The sequence below is a fragment of the Chenopodium album genome, chromosome 24 (assembly GCF_948465745.1).
Source record: "Chenopodium album chromosome 24, dcCheAlbu1.1, whole genome shotgun sequence".
NCBI classification, from domain to species: domain Eukaryota; kingdom Viridiplantae; phylum Streptophyta; class Magnoliopsida; order Caryophyllales; family Amaranthaceae; genus Chenopodium; species Chenopodium album.
The window spans coordinates 20,563,221-20,588,232 of record NC_137857.1 but is presented as its reverse complement, the minus strand read 5'-3'; the positions used below and the strand labels follow the sequence as shown (position 1 = coordinate 20,588,232).

Sequence of the window (25,012 nt, the reverse complement as noted above, 5' to 3'; positions counted from 1 at the left end):
TTGACTCAATTAGCTTTGTTGAATGCATTGGACTTTCATTTGATTCAAAAAGCTTTGTTTGAATGTGTTTGACAAGAGGAAAATGCATGTCGTTATCTACCCTTTCCCCAAGCCAAACTAAATTTGTAAACACCTAACCAACCTTATATGAATATAGGGCAAGTTAAGGGTCGATCCCAAGGGAATGCAATGATGAAAACTAAAGTCTAAGTCAAGCTACCTCGAAGTAGAAAATGAGATTATGGTTGGTACTAAAGTGAACTAGATCAAATTTAACAAATAATCAAGGGTCGAAGCACTAGGGATATGGGCTCCACGTGCAAGATCAATGATTATGCTAGTTTAAAACTCAATCAATTAATTCAAGTATTGCAATGGACAAACAATAGTACCAATCAAGAGAGTTCAAATTCTATCTCCTATAGGCCAATCTAGTGGTCACTATGAAAGGCAAACCAAGAAGAATCACAAGAAAACTCAATTAATTAGAGCAACCTTCAAATCAATTGGTCATGTCATTAAGAGTTGCAATGCAATCTAGATTAATCTTATAGGGTGATCAATCCTAATCTAATCAATCTCATGCAAAACTATGTCAACCAAATTAATTGCAACAAATCAACCAATCAAAGAGCATCAACTAGCAATTCCATTAATCAAACATGCTTCCCCCTTTCCCCAGCAACTAATCTACTCACTAACCATGGTGAAATTCAAAAACAAATAACTAGAAATTGCATTTATCATCATTTTATATCAAAATCTAATAGAAATCAAAGTATTCAATAATATCAAAGTCAAATCCAAGAAAAACAAGCATCAAGCAAAAATCAAATAGCAAGTAAGCAAGAGATGAAAGAAGAAAGAGATTCTCACTAAAATTATTGATTGAAAATGAAGAAATCCAAACTTGATTGATCAAATGTTGAGTTACAAATCCAAAACCAAGAACTTCTCTCTAACTTCTCTCTAGATTCTCTCTCTAAAACTAAGCTAATGAAATACTATCAAAAAGTTGGATTCAAAAAGGAAATACAATTCTATTTATAAGCTAAGAAGAAAACGGCAGCTCCCGCGCCCTCTCCCGATAGACCCGCGCCCGCGGAGAAATGGGTATGGAACCCTCCGCGGGCTATCTGGGCAGCACCCGCGCCCGCGGGAAGATGGCCCGCGCCCGCGGGACGATCCCCTGCTCCCAAAGGCTGATCAGGGGCCGCGGTCTCTCTGAGTGGAGAGGCCTCTCCATTTTGCCCGCGCCCGCGGGAAGCCCTTGGGGCAACCGCGGCTAGTTCCTGCCACATTTTGACATTTTTGAGCATTTTGGGCCCGCGCCCACGGCAAGATGTCCCGCGCCCACGACAAGATGTCCCGCGCCCGCGGCCTGCTAAAAATATCTCCAAGGCCTCTCTAAGCCCTCTCTAGCCAAATGCTTCTTCCTTGCTTGATCATTGAGGTCCCGAATTGCATCCTTTGCCAAGGTGAATCTCACAATACCTACACAAGTAAATAAAGGAAGGAAATAAAAGGGAAAAAGAGCAAAATAAAGGAAAACACGATAAAAACACGAGAATCATAAAGAAAAGAGGAAAAAGGAGAAACTAAAGGAAAAAGGAACAAAACTAAGAGAAGAAAGCATGAAAAAGGGAAAGAAATAACCTAAAAGACTACCCTATGAGTGCCATAAATGACACTCATCAAATTCCCCCAAGCTAGACTTTTACTCGTCCCGAGCAAAACAAAGGCCAAGAAGGAATAAGAAGGGCTTATTCGAAATAAAAAAGAAAAAAAGGGGCAAGAATATACACTAGGACTCACTGTCGTAGGAATCACGGTTGTTTTTAGCTACAACAAGCCATTTTGAACCCCTAGATCGCCCTAGAGGACGAGTGATGCTCTCGTAAGGGTATCCTAAGAGTTTACCCATAACTCTCCACCAAACCCCCAAGAGGCAAACCAAAGAAAGAAAAGAAAGGGAAAAAAGGAAAAAAAATCTTTACGAAATGGACTTTGCAAAGAGACTATAATTCAAAAGAATAACAACCTTTCTAAAGTGAATTATGGTATGCACATTATAAGATACCTAAGGTTGATTGAAACATAAATATGCTAAGCATAGGAACTAGTTATCACACTCCACTTTCATCCCAAACGGTGTTACCGCGTTCCCCCTACTAATCTCATATCTCCCCTTAGTGAGCATCTCATAGATTCCGCGAAGGAACCGGAAAAAGATCAAAGTTTTTAGGCTACTCGACATCTTGATTTCGCATCCCCTTTCCTTAGTCCATAACCTATGATTCCCTCCACCGATGAAAGACTCAACTCCTAGGTCCAAAGGTCTTCCCCCAAGGTTGTAACGTAAGGCAAGAAGGGTTAAGGTAGGCTAAAAATTTAAAATTTGGTGCTTATCCTAAAATGTGAAGCAAAGACCGGCCAAATCTCAACACCAAACATAAGTAATCACCAAACAAAAATGTATTAACACCCCCAAGCTTATTTAAACCAATACTCTACTAAAATAGGAACAAAAAGCGTGAACGCTTAACGCTTTCCCCCCCCCCCCCCAAAGCTAAAGGAAGCATTGTCCTCAATGCAAAGAGTGGTGAAAGACACTTGGAAAATATATATATATATATATATATATATATAGATATATATTTTATTTTAATTTTCTCATACACCTTTAAAGCATTAGTCCCTGCCTCTTTCTCAAGTCGGACGGCTTTTACATAAGCATTTACCATTATTCACAAAAACAACTCAAATATGTGTACCAAATCGAACCAAACCCCAACTTCATACACCACAATCACCAAACATTGACCTTTGCTTCACAAAAACCAAAAAGAAAGAGAACGAAACAAAAGGCTCAAAATATCTAATGATGCGGCTTGAAAAGAGGGAAAAAGGCTCAAAGGGGTAACAAGTAGGCAAATGTATCCCAAATCCAAAAAAAGTAAACATAAAAGGGATTATCCTAGAAAAAAGAAAATACCTCCCCGAAAAAGCTGCCTTTGTCCTTCCTAGGTAGTTCAGTCACGGTCTTAGGAATCATATGCTAAGATTCTAGATTAGGTTTGCGAAAATCAAGGATCCATGCCGCTCATGCAAGAATTTGATGAAAGCTTGAACAATTATACATCTCACATGGTTGTAGCAAAAACTCACTAAGGTTGTCAAATCAAAGATAGGGAGCAACTACCAACATGTCACAAACGAGTAGAATCCGGTTTCATGATCCCCCTAGTTCTAGACAACTATCTTCGCATGCTTTATCCTAGAATCAACCAAATGTAATCTCAAACCGTGCATACCATAATTACCTAGGAAGACTATTATTCAAAAGCAAGAGTCCATTGCATACAAGTCCAACATTCAAAAAGAGAAAAAGTAAAAAGAAAGCCTCAAAAAGATATGCACACCAACAAGAACAAAAGAAAAGGGAAAGAAGGAAATTTAAGATAAAGATAAGAAAGGGAAAGAGGAAAGGGCAAAGATGCAATCATAACACGTTTATCCCAATCGACATACAAGTGGTCTAATGGCCACATCGCCAAAGACCCCAAACACACTAGGTGTTAAATTCATACATCCTCGAACCGTTCAACTTCCCCTAAATCTAATCCTAATCTAAGCAACCAAGAGAACAAAGAAGTGAAAATAAAAAGGAGTAAAATAAGAAAGGCCTCACCAAGCGTGCGTGCTAGACTAAAGTACCCAAGGAGTAAGAACGAGCTTCTCCCAATGGTTCCGCAATCCAAAGCATGAGCTACGAACAAGGTGAGTTAGAGAAAAGAAAGCTATATATATACAAAATGAAATTGTTAGTAACTTCCAAACAAAAGCAAACAATAAAACACTTAAACACTAACTATATACGAAAACCTAGAAGAACCCATCATCATCAAAACCAAAATTTTATCTGTTTTTTTTTTTTTTTTTTTTCAAGAAGTTCCCAAAAACATCATCCAAAGAAATAATCAACAACAAGCAACACAACAACGAGACCAAAAGCCAAAATCCACCAAAAACCTTATCAAAAACTTCCCACCGAGCCCAAGGTGTCGTCCCCATGCTAACACATCCTTTTTGACCCTCCCCCCTCACAAAATGAAAGCATCGACCCCGATGCCGACAAACATGCAAAAATAGGGAAAAGGGGAGAACAAAAAGGGAAACAAACATGCGAAAAGGGGACTATTGGCCACTGGGGTCGGCACCATCATCACCTCCAAAACCATCACCCCCATCCCAACCTCCGGTGAAACCGGGAGGAAATCCATAATGACCCTTAAATAGGTCTTGTTGGGATGGGGTCAATTGGTCAAAAGGCTCTTGTTGAACAAGGGACTCGGGGTGACGGGGGTCAACATAGTAATAAGCGGGGTCACCTTTATAATCACTCCCCTCAGAGACCCTATAATCATAGGGCGGGAAGTTACGCCTTGGCACATCGGGATTCTCAACCCCTTGCCAATAAGGGTACGTAGGGAGGCCGTCACCACCCCGGGAAGGTACCGGCCCTTGTTGGGGCGGCACATAAGGGTAGTTGACCGGAGGTGTGACCTCCCCCCTACGTACACTAGCGTCATACAAGGCGCTAGTTTGATAAGATAAAGTTTGGTGGTCAGAAAACATACCTTCCATGCTCAATTTCATGCGTTCCATGTGGGCTCTCATGGCCTCCATTTCCCGGAGATAAGCATCTCCTTAGAAGTCTTGTTGTTGTTGTTGTTGTTGATGTTGTTGTTGTCGTTGTTGTCTTCTCTCTCTTCTTCTTCCTTGAGCATCCTCTTGGAAATGCTCATGTTGTTGATGAAACAGCGGTTGTTGTTGTTGTTCCTCATGTTCTTCCCCTCTTCCTTCCTCCTCTTCCTCATTGACTCCCTCAAACCCAGCTCCCTCAACAAAATTTGCATCCTCCTCCATCTCATCCTCATCTATCCTACCATTGTCCCTAGGGACCAACCAAACATTCCTAGCTTGGCGAAAGATGGAGGTAGCGGCCGGGTTAGGGGGAAGGCAATGGTGGGTATTCCTCACTAGCCAAGAGTAAGTACCCGGCTCTCCTAGTACTAGTTATGAAACGGAGGGTGTTAACCTGTCTCAAACTAATCCAAACGTCTTCACTCCCTCCAACCGGAGTGCAAGACTCTAAGAACCGCTCTTGCTTAAAATACGTCACTAGACGGGTCACCATGCCCCCACAATGAATCTCCCCCGTCTTAACCCCATGCATAATCTCCTTGCAACACTCCATGAAAATATAGCCAAAGTTTATCCTAGATCCCAACTCCGGCTTAGTAGCCATCCACAAGACCATGATCTCCTCTCGAGATAACGTCTCCAAATCTTGCTTATTATAAACCGAATACCCGAGAATTCTATGGAGGATCCTAAGGGCCGGATGGATGATCTCACTAGCAAGGGATATCTTGGAGTCAAACTGCTTTTTGTGGTCTCCACCAAGCAACCTCATTGTACTCACTTTGGGTAAGGGAGATAAGGGGCTCGAAGATATCACCATTTGGGTTGAAACCTAGGGCTACATTAAATTCGGCTAGGTTCATGGTGTGCTTTACATTGAAGAGCTGGAAGGAGATGATGAAGTCGGTTTCCCCTACCCTATTGAATTCAAATGTGGAGAAAAACTCAATTGAAGGCTCTAAGTAGGTTCAGGGGGTAGATTTCAAACACTCACCCAAGCTTAGGTTTTCGAGGAGTACATCAAGGTCGTTATCTATGCCTAACTTGGCCATGTCATCACGAAAATAGTGGCGGGTGGGTCTAAAACGACGGTCTTTCATTTTGTTATATATGGGCAATTGTTTAGACCGGTTCCACAATTTTAGAGGTGGTAGAGGAGGAGGGGCGTCATCTTGGGTCGAGGAGTGTGTTTGGGATTGAGGGTTTGAGGATTGGCCTTGAGAAGTTTGGCCGGGAGATTGGTTCGAGCGGTTTTTGCTACTCTTAACTTTTCTCAACAAATTCATTTTTTACCACACACATTCACAAAAATTCACTAGAAATATTCCAACTCCCTCAAACAAACAACAAACACCTCAAACACTCACAATCCTCCTTTCAAATCCAACCAAACCCCCAAAATCTACAAGGTCCCTGTTTCAATCAACACAACAACCATAACTCCAACAACAAATACCAATATCAACAATCATCCATCAAATATATGCAAGATTTATCAAGAAAAATCAATCATCACTCAAAAATACCAAATTTCACAAAAATAACCATGAAACACAAAAATCATGCTCAAAATCAAGGTAATCAAACCAATGTAAAGAAATCAAGTGAAATTGACAAAAATAATACAAAGGTTAGAAGTGTACCAAGATTGGAGACTCAAATTAATCTTAGAGCACCACACACTACCGAAATTTGCCGAAAAACCACGAGAAACTTGAGTAGAAGTGATGAAAATGGAGAAATAAGGTAGATTTTGTGAAAATTTGATGGAAAATTTGAAGAAAGGAGTAAGGATTTGATGATTTGGGGTTAGGGTTTGAGTGTATGTAGAGAGAGAAAGGGGAAAATTAGAGAGGAGATGAGAAAATAAGAAAGGAGAGAGAGGGAGAGAGGTGCGTCCGGGTTAAAGAAACCCAGGAACCCGCGCCCTCTCCCGATAGTGCCGCGGTCTCGGAAACTCTCCCGCGCCCGCGGAGAGACCGCGGGGCAACCGCGGGAAGTTCCTGATCCAAAATCCATTTTTGTGCTTAAATGAGGACCGTGCCCTCTCTAATTTTCCGAGGCCTCTTTCCTGATTGTAATTGTTCTTGAAAGCTGAAGAGGCCCCCGAGGTCTCTCCAAGCCCTCGAGGAGCCCTCTCTCCTGCACTCTATACTCTTCATCAAACCCCTTCTTTCCAATAAGTTATGACAATAGGCAACCTACAAAACAAACATAAAACCAACACAACATAAGATCAAAAATTAATCAAGGAAAATCTAAAGAAAAGAAAAGAAAAGAAAAATGAGATAAGAATCCGGGTTGCCTCCCGTAAGCGCTTTTGGTTAACGTCGTTAGCTCGACGTGCACCACCCTCTCAAGGTGGCTTTTAAAGAATCATTTTGTGAACAAGACCAGCAAACACTCCATCAAAGTACTTCTTGAGCCGATGACCATTAACCTTAAATGAAGATGAGGAATCCAAAGGAGAAATTTCCACGGCACCATTACCAAAAACATCCTTCACCAAGAATGGACCACTCCATCTTGAGATGAGTTTTCCGGGGAACAACTTCATTCTAGAATTGTAAATGAGGACTTTGTCACCTACACAAAACTCCTTTTTCTCAATCAACTTCTCATGAACCTCTTTGGATCGAGCTTTGTAGGTGCTAGCACAATCGTTAGCATCAAGCCGAAGTTCCTCTAACTCATGAAGATCCAACCACCTCTTCTCTCCCGCACTTGCTAAGTCAAAATTGATCTTCTTGATGGCTCACAAGGCACGATGTTCAAGCTCAACCGGGAGATGGCATGATTTGCCATAGACAAGGCGATATGGAGTGGTACCAATGGGTGTCTTAAAAGCCGTCCTATAAGCCCATAGAGCATCATCCAATTTGTCCGACCAATCCTTTCTATTGCGAGCAACCGTCATCTCAAGAATAAGCTTGATTTGACAATTTGAAACCTCAACTTGGCCACTCGTTTGAGGATGGTAGGGAAGCCCAAATCGTTGATGCACACCATGTTTCCTCAACATCTTTTGAAAGGCATTATGGACAAAATGAGATCCATTATCACTTACCACCGCTTTTGGGACACCAAACCTTGGAAAGACGATCTTCTTAAACAACTTCAATACAACCTTGTGATCATTTGTTGGAGAGGCAATGGCCTCAACCCACGTAGAAACATAGTCCACCGCCACAAGGATATATTGATTCCCGTATGAAGAGGGGAATGGTCCCATGAAGTCAATTCCCCACACATCGAATACCTCCAATTCAAGGATAGGTTGTTGAGGCATCTCATTTCGCTTGGAAAAGTTCCCTACTCGTTCACATCGGTCACACGACTTAACAAAGCCCCATGAGTCCTTGAAGAGATGTGGCCACCGAAAACCACTTTGAAGAACCTTGGTATCGGTCTTGGAAACACCCATGTGCCCACCACTAGGGTCGAGTGGCACATTCTTAAAACACTAGGCACCTCTTCATTTGGAACATAACGCCTAAGTAAGCCATCAACCCCATGTTTGTATAAGATAGGATCATCCCACAAATAGTGCCTTGCCTCTCTTTTGATCTTCTTCTTTTGGTTCTTGGAGAAAGAGGGTGGAAACTCCCCACATGCTAGAAAATTGACCAAATCAGCATACCGTGGGAGTTCCTTCACCTCTATGGCATACAAGAAATCATCAAGCATTCTATCTTCTATTGGTAGACAATCATCATGAATTTGATCCCCTTCAAGGCGAGAAAGATGGTCCTCCACAACATTCTCCACACCCTTCTTGTCCCTAATCTCAATCTCAAAAGCTTGCAATTCAAGCACCCATCGAATCAACCTTGGCTTGGACTCTTTCTTGGCAAAGAGATACTTGAGGGCCGCATGATCCGTGAAGACTATGGTCTTGGAACCCAACAAGTAACAATGGAATTTCTCAAAAGAGTGCAAAATTGCCAAAAATTCTTTTTCCGTTGTTGTGTAGTTCTTTTGAGCCCCATTGAGAGTCTTGGACATACAGTAAATTACATGAAGCTTCTTTTCCACCCGTTGTCCCAAAACACCTCCAATCGCCCAATCACTCGCATCACACAGCAACTCAAAAGGAAGATTCCACCTTGGGCCTTGAACAATTGGAGTAGAGATTAGGGCCTTCTTCAATCTATCAAATGCCTTCAAGCATTTGTCATCAAAGTTGAACTCAACATCTTTTTGAAGAAGGTCATTTAGGGGCTTAGCAATTAGTGAAAAATCTTTGATGAATCTTCTATAAAAACCCGCATGACCAAGGAACGATCTCACTCCTTTGACATTCACCGGAGGTGGAAGTTTCTCAATCACATCAATTTTGGCCTTATCCACCTCAATGCCTCTATTTGAAATCTTGTGCCCAAGCACTATACCTTCCTCCACCATGAAGTGGCACTTCTCCCAATTCAAAACAAGATTGACTTTCTCACATCTTGCCAAACACTTCTCAAGATTCATAAGGCACTCCTCGAAAGAAACACCCCCCACCGAAAAATCATCCATAAAGACCTCCATTTCCTCCTCCAACATATCTCCGAAGATACTCATCATGCACCTTTGGAAAGTAGCGGGTGCATTGCATAACCCAAAGGGCATTCTCCGGTAGGAAAAGGTCCATAAGGACATGTGAATGTGGTCTTTTCTTGATCATTAGGGTGGATGGGGATTTGGAAGAATCTAAGGTGTGATGGTAGAGGTTTGAGCTCTACCATAGGCACACCATTACCTTCTTGTGATGTGGCCGCTTGCAAAGCTTCATTGCTTGAGATTTTCAAACATGTTTGCTCATCCACTTCCTCCACACTCCCATCAAGTAACTCCTCATAGAAAGTCATCTCCTTGTATGATGCACCTACTTTGTCTTTGTTCAACAAAACATTCTCAAGAGCATCGTTAGAAGTGAGCAAGTGCTCGTGCATGGAAGACACAACAATATCAAGTGAATCAATCATCATACAATAATCCAAAGAAGAACATGGATACTTCATGCTCTCATTCAAATCAAATTCTATAACCTCTTCTCCTACCTTAAGGGAGATCTTTGCACTCCACACATCAATCATGGCTCCCGAGGTAGCAAGAAAGGGTCTACCTAAAATGATAGGAATGGTAGCATCCTCATCCATTTCAAGAACAACAAAATCCACGGGAAACACAAACTTCCCCACCCTCAAAGGGACATCTTCTACCTTACCTTTTGGAAATTTGATAGACCTATCCGCTAATTGCAAGGTAATGTTAGAAGGTAAGAGTTCCCCTAGCTCAAGTCTTTGACAAACCGAATATGGCATTAGGCTCACACTAGCTCCCAAGTCACATAAGGCATTATCAATTTGCATCTTGTTAATGGCACAAGGGATGGAGAAGTTTCCGGGGTCTTTCAACTTGGGTGGCATTTTGTTCATGATGATAGCACTACAATTTTCGGTCAAATTGATGGTCTCCACAACCTCACAAGTTCTTCTCCCACTCAAAATGTCTTTGAGGAATTTCGCATAGTTTGGCATTTGGTTGATCACATCGGTAAAAGATAGAGAAAGGTGGAGTTGTTTTAGCATCTCAATGAATCTCCCAAATTGTTCATCCAATTTGTGTCTCATGAATTTTTGTGGGTAGGGGAGCTTGGGTCTCACAATTTCTTTCTCTACTCTCACCTCTCTAGGTGTCTCAACCACCACCTCATCCAATGATGCCCTATCCCCCTCATTCTCAACCAAAACCTCCCTAGGAATATCCTTATCTACACCCTTCCTAGGCAATCTCTCCTCAAGAACCTTTCCACTCCTTGTAACAATAGCATTCACGGGTTTCTTGGGATCAAGACCTTGGGAAGGTAAAGAAGAAGGGCTTGCATGATCTTTCAAGGCATTAGCAAGTTGAGAGATTTGGTTTTCAAGCATTTTATTGTGGGTCATCATTTCATTGAATTTTTTATCACTTACGGCCATGTATGTGTTCAACAACTTGGTTTGATTCTCAATTATCTCCTCCAAATTAGTCCTAAGTGAAGAAGGTTGAGAATAGGAACTTTCACCTTGAGTATTTGGAACAAATCCGGGTGGGGGACCTCTTTGAGAATTATTTTGAAAATAACCCCATCCTTGATTGTTCCAATTACTCCTATTTTGACTTTGGCCATAGCCTTTATTATGGTTTCCACCACCTTGATTATGATTACCACTACCTTGGTTATGATTTCCATAACCTTGGTTTTTGTTACCATAACTTTGGCCTTGATTACCATAATTTTGGCTTTGATTTTGGCCACTATAACCTTGATTATTATAGCTACCACGAGAACCTTGGTTCCCTTGGTTTCTATAACCACCACCTTGGCTATAGTTGTCAAAATTGCCTTGGCCTTGGTAGTTCCTATTCCATTGACCTCTTTGATTATCAAACCGTTGACCATTATTATTCGACACAAAATTCACATGTTCACTCTCATGGTTATCAAACTCATCAACACATTCATTAGGACAAGTACTAGAGTCATGATCATACGATCCACATGCATCACAAAACAAGCAACCCATAGGCATATTATGTGAAGAGAGAGGGGGTTGAGAGTTAGAAGGAGTACCTCTCCCCTTAAATTGGGAGGGAAGATTCGAAGCTTGAGAAGAGGAAGAAGTGCTCTCCAACTTAGCTTTGATTGCGATGACCTCCTTTCCTAAGTTTGTCATTTGGGAGGAAAGGTTGTTGATTGCATTTAGATGGTCCACCGAGTATAATGAAGATTGCTTGATTGAAGAGTCCCTCTCCCCATCTTTCCAATCCCTATAGTATGTCACCACGTCCTCAATGATGTCCATAACTTCTTCTTCGGTTTTGTTCATGATAGGGCCCCCAGCCCCTCCATCAAGGCATGACTTGCCTTGGGGACTTAAACCGCCATAGAAGATTTGGATCACTTGGTATGTTGGGATTCCGTGGTGAGGGCACTCCCTTTGATACTCTTTGAATCTCTCCCATGCTTCGTAAAGGCTTTCACTTAGCCTTTGCTTGAACCCTTGAATCAAGGCTCTTGCCTCCGCCGTCTTCTTTTGGGGGTAGAAGCGGGACAAGAAGGCCTTTGTGACATTGTCCCAAGTTCTCAAGGAGTTGGGCTTCACCTTTTTGTCTAGCCACTCCAAAGATCTTCCTATTAGAGAGAAAGGGAACAACTTGAGGCGGATGAATTCTTGAGAAACCCCATTGACTTTGATGGTGTTGCAATATTTTTCAAACTCCTTAAAATGGTTCAATGGGCTCTCATTTTTGGCCCCACTATATTGCCTTCTCTCAATCAAGGTGATCATTGCCGGCCGAATTTCGAAGTCATTTGCCGGTGTAGTAGGTGGAGCTATTCCGCTCTCAAACCTATATGCACCGGGCACTCCAAGCTCCTTCAAGGCCACTCTAGGATTTTCACCCATTCCTTGCTCTTCTTGAATTTCTTCTTCGCTTGAAGAACTATAACCCAAGGATCTATTAGCCACTCTTCTTCTTGAAAGAGTTCTCTCAATTTTCGGATCAAGGGGAACAAAGGAACGATCACGGGTTCTATGCATGCAAAACACAAAGAAAAATATTATTAGCACAGCTACAAGTGTAGCCTAAAGAAACAAAATCTTTTTGTATTTTTTTTTCAAATAAAATGAAGTAGACTCAACAACAAAAGCTAAGCACCAACAGCATTCCCCGGCAACAGCGCCATTTTGACAAGAGGAAAATGCATGTCGTTATCTACCCTTTCCCCAAGCCAAACTAAATTTGTAAACACCTAACCAACCTTATATGAATATAGGGCAAGTTAAGGGTCTATCCCAAGGGAATGCAATGATGAAAACTAAAGTCTAAGTCAAGCTACCTCGAAGTCGAAAATGAGATTATGGTTGGTACTAAAGTGAACTAGATCAAATTTAACAAGTAATCAAGGGTCGAAGCACTAGGGACATGGGCTCCACGTGCAAGATCAATGATAATGCTAGTTTAAAACTCAATCAATTAATTCAAGTATTGCAATGGACAAACAATAGTAGCAATCAAGAGAGTTCAAATGCTATCTCCTATAGGCCAATCTAGTGGTCACTATGAAAGGCAAACCAAGAAGAATCACAAGAAAACTCAATCAATTAGAGCAACCTTCAAATCAATTGGTCATGTCATTAAGAGTTGCAATGCAATCTAGATTAATCTTATAGGGTGATCAATCCTAATCTAATCAATCTCATGCAAAACTATGTCAACCAATTTAATTGCAACAAATCAACCAATCAAAGAGCATCAACTAGCAATTCCATTAATCAAACATGCTTCCCCCTTTCCCCAGCAACTAATCTACTCACTACCCATGGTGAAATTCAAAAACAAATAACTAGAAATTGCATTGATCATCATTCTATATCAAAATCTAATAGAAATCAAAGTATTCAATAATATCAAACTCAAATCCAAGAAAAACAAGCATCAAGAAAAAATCAAATAGCAAGTAAGCAAGAGATGAAAGAAGGAAGAAATTCTCACTATAATTGATGATTGAAAATGATGAAATCCAAACTTGATTGATCAAATGTTGAGTTACAAATCCAAAACCAATAACTTCTCTCTAACTTCGCTCTAGATTCTCTCTCTAAAACTAAGCTAATGAAATATTATCAAAAAGTTGTATTCAAAAAGGAAATACAATTCTATTTATAAGCTAAGAAGAAAACGGCAGCTCCCGCGCCCTCTCTCGATAGACCCGCGCCCGCGGAGAAATGGGTACGGAACCCTCCGCGGGCTATCTGGGCAGCACCCGCGCTCGCGACATCAGGGACCCGCGCCCGCGGGACGATCCCCTGCTCCCAAAGGCTGATCAGGGGCCGCGGTCTCTCTGAGTGGAGAGGCCTCTCCATTTTCCCCGCTCCCGCGGGAAGCTTTCGGTGCAACCGTGGCTAGTTCCTGCCTCATTTTGACATTTTTAAGCATTTTGGGCCCGCGCCCGCGGCAAGATGTCCCGCGCCCGCGGCCTGCTGGAAATATCTTGGAGACCTCTCCGAGGCCTCTGCAAGGCCTCTCTCAGCCCTCTCTAGCCAAATGCTTCTTCCTTACTTGATCATTGAGGTCCCGAATTGCATCCTTTGCCAAGGTGAATCTCACAATACCTACACAAGTAAATAAAGGAAGGAAATAAAAGGGAAAAAGAGCAAAATAAAGAAAAACACGATAAAAACACGAGAATCATAAAGAAAAGAGGAAAAAGGAGAAACTAAAGGAAAAAGGACCAAAACTAAGAGAAGAAAGCATGAAAAAGGGAAAGAAATAACCTAAAAGACTATCCTATGAGTGCCATAAATGACACTCATCAGTGTTTGACTTTCATTTGACTCAATTATCTTTATTGAATGCATTAGACTTTCATTTGATTCAAAAAGCTTTGTTTGAATGTGTTTGAATTTCATTTGACTCAATTAACTTTGTTGAATGCATTTGACTTTCATTTGATTCAAAAAGCTTTGTTTAAATGTGTTTGACTTTCATTTGAGACAAGAGGCTTTGTTGAATGCATTTGACTTTCAATTGATTCAAAAACCTTTGTTTAAATGTGTTTGACTTTCATTTGACTCAATTATCTTTGTTGAATGCAGTTGACTTTTAATTGATTCAAAAAGCTTTGTTTCAATGTGTTTGACTTTCATTTGACACAATTAGCTTTGTTGAATGCATTTGACTTTCATTTGATTAGAAAATCTTTGTTTGAATGTGTTTGACTTTCATTTGATTCAAAAAGCTTTGTTTGAATGTGTTTGACTTTCATTTGAGACAAAATGCTTTGTTGAATGCATTTGACTTTCAATTGATTCAAAAACCTTTGTTTAAATGTGTTTCACTTTCATTTAACTCAATTATCTTTCTTGAATGCATTTGACTTTCATTTGATTCAAAAAGCTTTGTTTGAATGTGTTTGACTTTCATTTGACTCAATTAACTTTGTTGAATGCATTTGACTTTCATTTGATTCAAAAAGCTTTGTTTGAATGTGTTTGACTTTCATTTGAGACAAAAGGCTTTGTTGAATGCATTTGACTTTCAATTGATTCAAAAACCTTTGTTTAAATGTGTTTGACTTTCATTTGACTCAATTATCTTTGTTGAATGCAGTTGACTTTTAATTCATTTAAAAAGCATTATTAGAATGTGTTTGACTTTCATTTGACTCAATTAGCTTTGTTGAATGCATTTGACTTTCATTTGATTCAAAAAGCTTTATTTGAAAGTGTTTGACTTTCATTTGACTCAGTTATCTTTATTGAATGCATTTGACTTTCATTTGATTCAAAAAGCTTTGTTTGAATGTGTTTGACTTTCATTTGACTCAATTAACTTTGTTGAATGTATTTGACTTGCATTTGATTCAAAAAGCTTTGTTTGAATGTGTTTGACTTTAATTTGAGACAAAAGGCTTTGTTGAATGCATTTGACTTTCAATTGATTCAAAAATCTTTGTTTAAATGTGTTTGATTTTCATTTGACTCAATTATCTTTGTTGAATGCAGTTGACTTTTATTGATTCAAAATACTTTGTTTGAATGTGTATGACTTTCATTTCACTCAATTAGCTTTGTTGAATGCATTTGAATTTCATTTAACTCAAAAAGCTTTGTTTGAATGTGTGCCTTTCATTTTACTCAATTACCTTTGTAGAATGCATTTGACTTTCATTTGACTCAATTAGCTTTTTATGAATGTGTTTGACTTTCATTTGACTCAATTAGCTTTGTGAATTGCATTTCACATTCATTTAATTTAAAAAGCTTTGTTGAATGTGTTTGAAATTTATTTGATTCAAAAAGCTTTGTATGAATGTGTTTGACTTTCATTTGACTCACTTATATATGTTGAATGCATTTGCCTTTCATTTAATTTCAAAAGCATTGTTTGAATGTGTTTGACTTTCATTTGACTTAATTATCTTTGTTTTTTGACTTTCATTTGATTCAAAAAGCTTTGTATGAATGTGTTTGATTTTCATTTGACTCAATTATCTTTATTGAATGCATATAACTTTCATTTGATTCCAAAAGCTTTGTTTGAATGTGTTTGACTTTCATTAGACTCAATTAGCTTTGTTGAATGCATTTGACTTTCATTTCATTCAAAAAGCTTTGTATGAATATGTTTGACTTCCATTTCACTCAATTATCTTTATTAAATGCATTTGACTTTCATTTGATTTAAAAAGCTTTGTTTGAATGTGTTTGACTTTCATTTGAGTCAAAAAGCTTTGTTGAATGCATTTGACTTTCATTTAACTCAAAAAGCTTTGTTTGACTGTGTTTTACTTTCATTTGACTTAAATATCTTTGTTGAATGCATTTAACTCTTATTTGGTTTAAAAGCTTTGTTTAAATGTGTTTGACATTCATTTGATTCAAAAAGTTTTGTTTGAATTTGTTTGACTTTCATTTGACTCAATTATTATCATTGAATGTATTTTACTTTCATTTGATTTAAAAAGCATTGTTTTAATGTGTTAGACTTTCTTTTGACTCAATTAGCTTTGTTGAATGCATTTTACTTTCATTTGATTCAAAAAGCTTTGTTTGAATGTGTTTGACTTTCATTTGACATAATTAGCTTTGTTGAATGCATTTGACTTTCATTTGATTCCAAAAGCTTTGTTTGAATGTGTCTGACTTTCATTTGACTCAATTAGCTTTTCATAATGCATTTGACTTTCATTTGACTCAATTAGTTTTATATGAATGAGTTTGACTTTAATTTCACTCAATTAGCTTTGTAAATTGCATTTCATTTTCATTTAATTCAAAAAGCTTCGTTTAAATGTGTTTGAATTTCATTTTATTCAAAAACCTTTGTTTGAATGTGTTTGACTTTCATTTTACTCAATTAGCTTTGTTAAATGCATTTGACTTTCATTTGATTCAAAAAGCTTTTTTGAATGTGTTTGACTTTCATTTGACTGAATTATCTTTGTTGAATGCATTTGACTTTCATTTGATTCAAAAAGCTTTGTTTGAATGTGTTTGACTTTCATTTGACTCAATTGTCTATGTTGAATGTATTTGACTTTCATTTGATTCAAAAAGCGTTGTTGAATGTGTTTGACTTTCATTTGACTCAATTAGCTTTGTTGAATGCATTTGAGTTTTATTTGATTGAAAAAGCTTTGTATGAATGTGTTTGACTTTCATTTGACCCAATTACCTTTGTTGAATGCATTTGACTTTTATATAATTCAATGTATCTCTTTTTTGTTGCTATTGAAAACAAGTTGTCTTACTTGTTGTTGCTATATTTCATCAAATTTTGTCTTGTTCCATATATCAACAAATTCTGACAATTAATTTTTTATTTGTAGCGATTTAGAAACAAATTGAGGTAACAAATTTTTGAATTGTTCCTATTAGAAATTAGCCGTCTCATTATTGTTGCTAGATGACAACAGATTTTTTATTTGTTGTCATTTAGCAATGCCATTTTACAAAACGTTTGGCAACAAAATTTCTAGTTGTTGCTATTGGGGACACTTGTTTTACTCTTTGTTGCTAAAATGACATCACATTTTAATTTGTTGCCATTAGAAATAAGTAGTGTTATAAATTGTTGCTAATTTATTAAGAGTCATTGAAGTAATTTACATAATATGTTGTAATAAATAATACGGAAAAAAGTCATCTTGTTCTATACAAAAGAAATATTAGAAGGAATTAATAATCGTTCAATCACTTTTAGCAATAAAACGAAGGCGATAAAATAATATATATTATTTTATAAGTTCATTAGAAAGAGCAAGTAGAAAATGGGAATGCTTCTTACTATTTTGCCCGAATTTGCTTGTTTTTGGTTCTACAAGACCTTAAAACCTTATTAATTGCTTTGTTTTTGTGATTTCTTTTGTGAGGCAGTTATGAATACATATTTGACACGACTCAAGCCTTTTCAAGTTCATTAGAAAGAACATGTAGAAAATGGGAATGCTGCGTCCCATTTTGGCCAAATTTGCTTGATTTTGGCTCTACAAGACCTTAAAAACTTATGACATGCTTTATTTTTGTGATTTATTTTCTTAGGACGTTATAAATAAATATATTTGACATGAATCAAGCCTTTTCAAGTTCATTAGAAAGAGCATGTAGAAAATGAAATTGCTTCTTACTATTTTGCCTGAATTTGATTGATTTTAGTTCTACAAGACCTTAAAACCTTATGAATTGCTTTGTTTTTGTGATTTATTTTGTGAAGAAGTTATTAATACATATATTTGACATGACTCAAGCCTTTTCAAGTTCAATAGAAAGAGCATGTAGAAAATGGGTATGCTTCTTCCCATTTTGGCCGAATTTGCTTGATTTTGGCTCTACAAGAACTTAAAACCTTATGACATGCTTTATTTTTGTGATTTATTTTCTTAGGAGGTTATAAATACATATATTTGATATGAATCAAGCCTTTTCAAGTTCATTAGAAAGAGCATGTAGAAAATGGGAACGCTTCTTCTCATTTTGCCCGAATTTGCTTGATTTCGGTTCTACCAGACCTTAAAACCTTAGAACTTGTTTTGTTTTTGTGATTTATATGCTTATATTTGATATGATTCAAGAATTTATAAGTTCATTAGAAAGAGCATGTAGAAAATGTAAAGGCTTCTTACTATTTTTCCCGAATTTGCTTGATTTTGGTTTTACAAGACCTTAAAACTTTATAACTTTCTTTGTTATTGTGATTTATTTTGTTAGGAAGTTAATAATACATATATTTGACATGAATCAAGCCTTTTCAATATTTTATTAAAAAGAGCATGTAGAAAACGGGAATGCTTCTTACTATTTTGCCCGAATTTGCTTGATTTCAATTCTACAAGACCTTAAAACCTTATAACTTGCTTTGTTTTTGTGATATCTATGCTTATGAATTTATCAATACATATATTTCACATGATTCAAACAATTACAAGTTCATTAGAAAGAGCATGTAGAATTTGGGAATGCTTCTTACTATTTTGCCCGAATTTGCTTGATTTTGGTTCTACAAGACCTTAAATCCTCATAAATTGCTTTGTTTTTGTGATTTATTTTCTTATGGAGTTATAAATACATATATTTCACATGATTCAAGCATTTATAAGTTCATTAGAAAGAGCATGTAGAAAATGGGAACGTTTCTTCCCATTTTGTCCGAATTTGCTTGATTTTGGTTCTACAAGACCTTAAAACCTTATAACTTGACTTTGCTTCATTATTTATTTGCTTAGGCAGTTGTAAATATGTATATTTGAAATGATTCAAGAATTTATAATTTCATTAGAAAAAATATGTTTAAAATGGGAATGCTGCTTACTATTTTGCCCGAATTTGCTTGATTTGAGCTCTACATGACCTTAAAACCTTATGAATTGCTTTATTTTTGTGATTTATTTTGTGAGGAAGTTATGTATATATATATTTGACATGAGTCAAGCCTTTTCAAGCTCATTAGAAAGAGCATGTAGATAATTGGAATACTTCTTCCCATTTTGGCCGAATTTGCTTGATTTTGGCTCTACAAGACCTTAAAACCTTATGACATGTTTTTTTTGTGATTTATTTTCTTAGGAAGTTATAAATACATATATTTGACATGAATCAAGCCTTTTCAAGTTAACTAGAAAGAGCATGTAGAAAATGGGAACGCTTCTTCTCATTTTGCCCGAATTTGCTTGATTTCGGTTCTACAAGACCTTAAAACCTTATAACTTGATTTGTTTTTGTGATTTATATGCTTATATTTGATATGATTCAAGAATTTATAAGTTCATTAGAAAGAGCATGTACAAAATGTAAAGGCTTCTTACTATTTTTCCCGAATTTGCTTGATTTTGGTTTTACAAGACCTTAAAACTTTATAACATGCTTTGTTCTTGTGATTTAGTTTTTTAGGAAGTTAATAATACATATATTTGACATGAATCAAGCCTTTTCAATTTTATTAAAAAGAGCATGTAGAAAACGGGAATGCTTCTTACTATTTTGCCCGAATTTGCTTGATTTCAATTCTACAAGACCTTAAAACCTTATAACTTGCTTTGTTTTTGTGATATCTATGCTTATGAACTTATCAATACATATATTTCACATGATTCAAACAATTATAAGTTCATTAGAAAGAGCATGTAGAATTTGGGAATGCTTTTTACTATTTTGCCCGAATTTGCTTGATTTTGGTTCTACAAGACCTTAAATCCTAATAAATTGCTTTGTTTTTGTGATTTATTTTCTTATGGAGTTATAAATACATATATTTCACATGATTCAAGCATTTATAAGTTCATTAGAAAGAGCATGTAGAAAATGGGAACGTTTCTTCCCATTTTGCCCGAATTTGCTTGATTTTGGTTCTACAAGACCTTAAAACCTTATAACTTGACTTTGCTTCATTATTTATTTGCTTAGGCAGTTGTAAATAATTGAAATGATTCAAGAATTTATAATTTCATTAGAAAAAATATGTTGAAAATGGGAATGCTTCTTACTATTTTGCCCGAATTTGCTTGATTTGAGTTCTACATGACCTTAAAACCTTATGAATTGCTTTATTTTTGTGATTTATTTTGTGAGGAAGTTATGTATTTATATATTTGACATGAGTCAAGCCTTTTCAAGCTCATTAGAAAGAGCATGTAGATAATTGGAATACTTCTTCCCATTTTGGCCGAATTTGCTTGATTTTGGCTCTACAAGACCTTAAAACCTTATGACATGTTTTTTTTGTGATTTATTTTCTTAGGAAGTTATAAATACATATATTTGACATGAATCAAGCCTTTTCAAGTTAACTAGAAAGAGCATGTAGAAAATGGGAACGCTTCTTCTCATTTTGCCCGAATTTGCTTGATTTCGGTTCTACCAGACCTTAAAACCTTATAACTTGATTGGTTTTTGTGATTTATATGCTTATATTTGATATGATTCAAGAATTTATAAGTTCATTAGAAAGAGCATGTAGAAAATGTAAAGGCTTCTTACTATTTTTCCCGAATTTGCTTGATTTTGGTTTTACAAGACCTTAAAACTTTATAACATGCTTTGTTCTTGTGATTTAGTTTGTTAGGAAGTTAATAATACATATATTTGACATGAATCAAGCCTTTTCAATTTTATTAAAAAGAGCATGTAGAAAACGGGAATGCTTCTTACTATTTTGCCCGAATTTGCTTGATTTCAATTCTACAAGACCTTAAAACCTTATAACTTGCTTTTTTTTTGTGATATCTATGCTTATGAATTTATCAATACATATATTTCACATGATTCAAACAATTATAAGTTCATTAGAAAGAGCATGTAGAATTTGGGAATGCTTCTTACTATTTTGCCCGAATTTGCTTGATTTTGGTTCTACAAGACCTTAAATCCTCATAAATTGCTTTGTTTTTGTGATTTATTTTCTTATGGAGTTATAAATACATATATTTCACATGATTCAAGCATTTATAAGTTCATTAGAAAGAGCATGTAGAAAATGGGAACGTTTCTTCCCATTTTGCCCGAATTTGCTTGATTTTGGTTCTACAAGACCTTAAAACCTTATAACTTGACTTTGCTTCATTATTTATTTGCTTAGGCAGTTGTAAATATGTATATTTGAAATGATTCAAGAATTTATAATTTCATTAGAAAAAATATGTTGAAAATGGGAATGCTTCTTACTATTTTGCCCGAATTTGCTTGATTTTAGTTCTACATGACCTTAAAACCTTATGAATTGCTTTATTTTTGTGATTTATTTTGTGAGGAAGTTATGAATATATATATTTGACATGAGTCAAGCCTTTTCAAGCTCATTAGAAAGAGCATGTAGATAATTGGAATACTTCTTCCCATTTTGGCCGAATTTGCTTGATTTTGGCTCTACAAGACCTTAAAACCTTATGACATGCTTTTTTTTGTGATTTATTTTCTTAGGAAGTTATAAATACATATATTTGACATGAATCAAGCCCTTTCAAGTTAACTAGAAAGAGAATGTAGAAAATGGGAACGCTTCTTCTCATTTTGCCCGAATTTGCTTGATTTCGGTTCTACCAGACCTTAAAACCTTATAACTTGATTTGTCTTAGTGATTTTGATGAGTGACAATTTTTGAACTCATTTGGTTCCTTTTTGGATGATTTTTATTTCATTTTATCTCTCTTTTCTTTAGTTTTCCTTAGTTTTATTCTTGTTTTCTTCATTTTATGCTTTTTGTAGCGAGTTTCTCTTTTTCGTGCTTTTTCTTGTTTACTTGCTATTTTTTCCCTTTTACTTGCTTTTTATCCTTTGATTGTAGGTTGTGATTGATTGTCCAAGGATTCCCGGGCTTCCTTTCTATAGTTTTCCATTGATTTTCATGCCTAAAGCTTGTGCAAGAAGTTTCAAGTCAATGAGAGGTTCAAGGAGCATGCTTCAAAGTCTTGTTTATGCCTTCTCATGGCTCATTTTCTTCAAGAAATTCAAGGAAGTTGCTGCCCACCTTGTCCTCCATCATCATCATCTAGGATGCGTGCACCTCGTGAGCAAGGGCAAAGAAGAAAGGAGGAAGCTGCAGCTATGTGCGGGCGCACTTGAGGAGTGTGCGGCCGCACATCTGTCGTGTGCGGCCGCACATCAGGAGTGTGCGGGCGCACATTCCTGGGTACACTCCTTCGAGCGCCCGCACTTACGAGGGTCTATTTTTGGGCGTCATTACCGACCTCCTCCTTGTATATATAGTTATTTCTACCTATTTTTGGGGAGAGTTTTTAGAAGAAGTTTTTAGTTTAGATTGAATTTTGATAGTTAGTTTTTTGGAGAATTTTAGAGAGAGAAACTCAAGAACTAGAGAGAGAAACTCATGATTTTTGGTGATTGCTCAAGGATTCCTCATTGTATTTGATCTTTGGATCAAAGTTTTGTAAGGATTTCTTCTTGATTTCAATACAAGTTTGATTTTAGTTGATTTCATTAGTTTTTCATATTGTTGATGATTGATTTGGTTATTGATTGAATTTTGATTGATTTTGATTGATTGTTGGTTTAATCTTTGATTTCAAGTATGTTGATGATGAATTTGATGAATGTTGTAGTTTTGATCTTAATTCCTATGGCTAGTGAGTAGTTTCCTAGCTAGGGAGATGGTGAAGCACGTATGAATGATGGAATAGTGTAATTTGGGGATAATTGATGGAGTTGATGATATGATTAAATTTGGTTGATGTTTCATGTGCATGTGTGTGATTAATTGAGGTTTGGCCATCTTTGATTAATACACTAGATTGCATTGTAAGCTTGCTATGATACGGACCATTGATTAGTGAACTTGCAATTTCACAATTGAGGTGCTTTGTGACGTTTCCTAGCTAGTGTTTAGCGTAGTTGACGCTAGTTAGACCTCTAGGTGAACCACCTTAGTATGCTCTTTTGGATACATGATGATTTTCCTTCATATCGCTTGACTTAGTCGGTTTGACCTCCCAAATTACCGATTCCATTATGATTGCATGTGGATCCATTACCCTAGTGTCTTAGATTGATTTTATACAAGTTTGCATTACCTAGTTTAGCCTTAGTTCTACCTCAAACCCCTTCTTGATTCCGAAATATCTTGATTTAGACATCGTGCACTTGATATCCATTCCCTTGGGTTCGACCTTGACTTGCCACTACGCTAAATAGGGGTTAGTTAAGTTACAAATTTTGTTTGATAGGGTGGGGTGGTAGCCCAACGACCTACCGTTCTCATCCCCATCAAAATGGCGCCGTTGCCGGGGAATGGTGCTTGAGTATATGTTGTTTTTGAGTCTATTTCATTTTGATAAAATACAAAAAGATTTTGTTTCTCTAGGCTACATTTGTAGCCGTGCTACTAACATTTTTGTGTGAGTTTTGCATGCATAGAACCCGTGATCGTCCCCTTGTTCCCCTTGATCCGAAAATTGAGAGAACTCTTTCAAGAAGAAGAGTGGATAATAGATCCTTGGCTTATAGCTCTTCAAGTGAAGAAGAAGTTCAAGAAGAACAAGGAATGGGTGAAAATCCTAGAATAGCCTTGAAGGAGCTTGGAGTGCCCGGGGCATATAGGTTTGAGAGTGGAATAGCTCCACCTACTACCCCGGCAAATGACTTCGAAATCCGGCCGGCAATGATCACCTTGATTGAGAGAAGGCAATATAGTGGGGCTAAGAATGAGAGCCCATTGAACCATTTGAAAGAATTTGAAAAATATTGCAACACTATCAAAGTCAATGGGGTCTCTCAAGAATTCATCCGCCTCAAGTTGTTCCCTTTCTCTCTAATAGGAAGATCTTTGGAGTGGCTAGACAAGGAAGTGAAGCCCAACTCCTTGAGAACTTGGGACGATGTTACAAAGGCTTTCTTGTCCCGTTTCTATCCCCAAAAGAAGACGGCGGAGGCAAGAGCCTTGATTCAAGGGTTCAAGCAAAGGCCGAGTGAAAGCCTTTATGAAGCATGGGAGAGATTCAAAGAGTATCAAAGGGAGTGCCCTCACCACGGAATCCCCACATACCAAGTGATCCAAATCTTCTATGGCGGTTTAAGTCCCCAAGGCAAGTCATGTCTTGATGGAGGGACCGGGGGCCCTATCATGAACAAAACCGAAGAAGAAGTTGAGGACATCATTGAGGACGTGGTGACATATTATAGGGATTGGCAAGATGGGGAGAGAGACTCTTCAAGCAAGCAATCTTCATTGTATTCGGTGGACCATCTTAATGCAATCAACAACCTTTCCTCCCAAATGACAAACTTAGGAAAGGAGGTCACCGCAATCAAAGCTAAGTTGGAGAGCACTTCTTCCTCTTCTCAAGCTTCTAATCTTCCCTCCCAATTTAAGGGGAGAGGTACTCCTTCTAACTCTCAACCCCCTCCCTCTTCACATAATATGCCTTTAGGTTGCTTGTTTTGTGATGCATGTGGATCGTATGATCATGACTCTAGTGTTTGTCCTAATGAATGTGTTGATGAATTTGACAACAACGAGTGTGAACATGTTAATTTTGTGTCAAACAATAATGTTCAAAGGTTTGATAATCAAAAAGGCCAATGGAATAGGAATTACCAAAACCAAGGCAATTTTGACAACTATAATCATAATGGTGGTTATAGGAACCAAGGGAGTCAAGGTTCTCGTGGTAACCATAACCAAGGTTATAGTAGCCAAAATCAAAGCCAAAACTATGGTAATCAAAATCATAATTATGGTAATCAAAACCAAGGTTATGTAAATCATAACCAAGGTAATGGAAACCATAATCATGGTGGTGGTAACCATAATCAAGGTTATGGTT

General features: G+C 37.3%; 2 pseudogenes; one reads left to right on the top strand and one right to left on the bottom strand.

The window, feature by feature from the left end:
• Positions 1 to 11,652: 11,652 nt before the first annotated feature.
• On the top strand, positions 11,653 to 11,751 carry LOC145612806 (small nucleolar RNA R71; annotated as a pseudogene).
• A 12,371-nt stretch (positions 11,752 to 24,122) lies between these two features.
• Positions 24,123 to 24,221, bottom strand: LOC145612939 (small nucleolar RNA R71; annotated as a pseudogene).
• Positions 24,222 to 25,012: the final 791 nt, after the last annotated feature.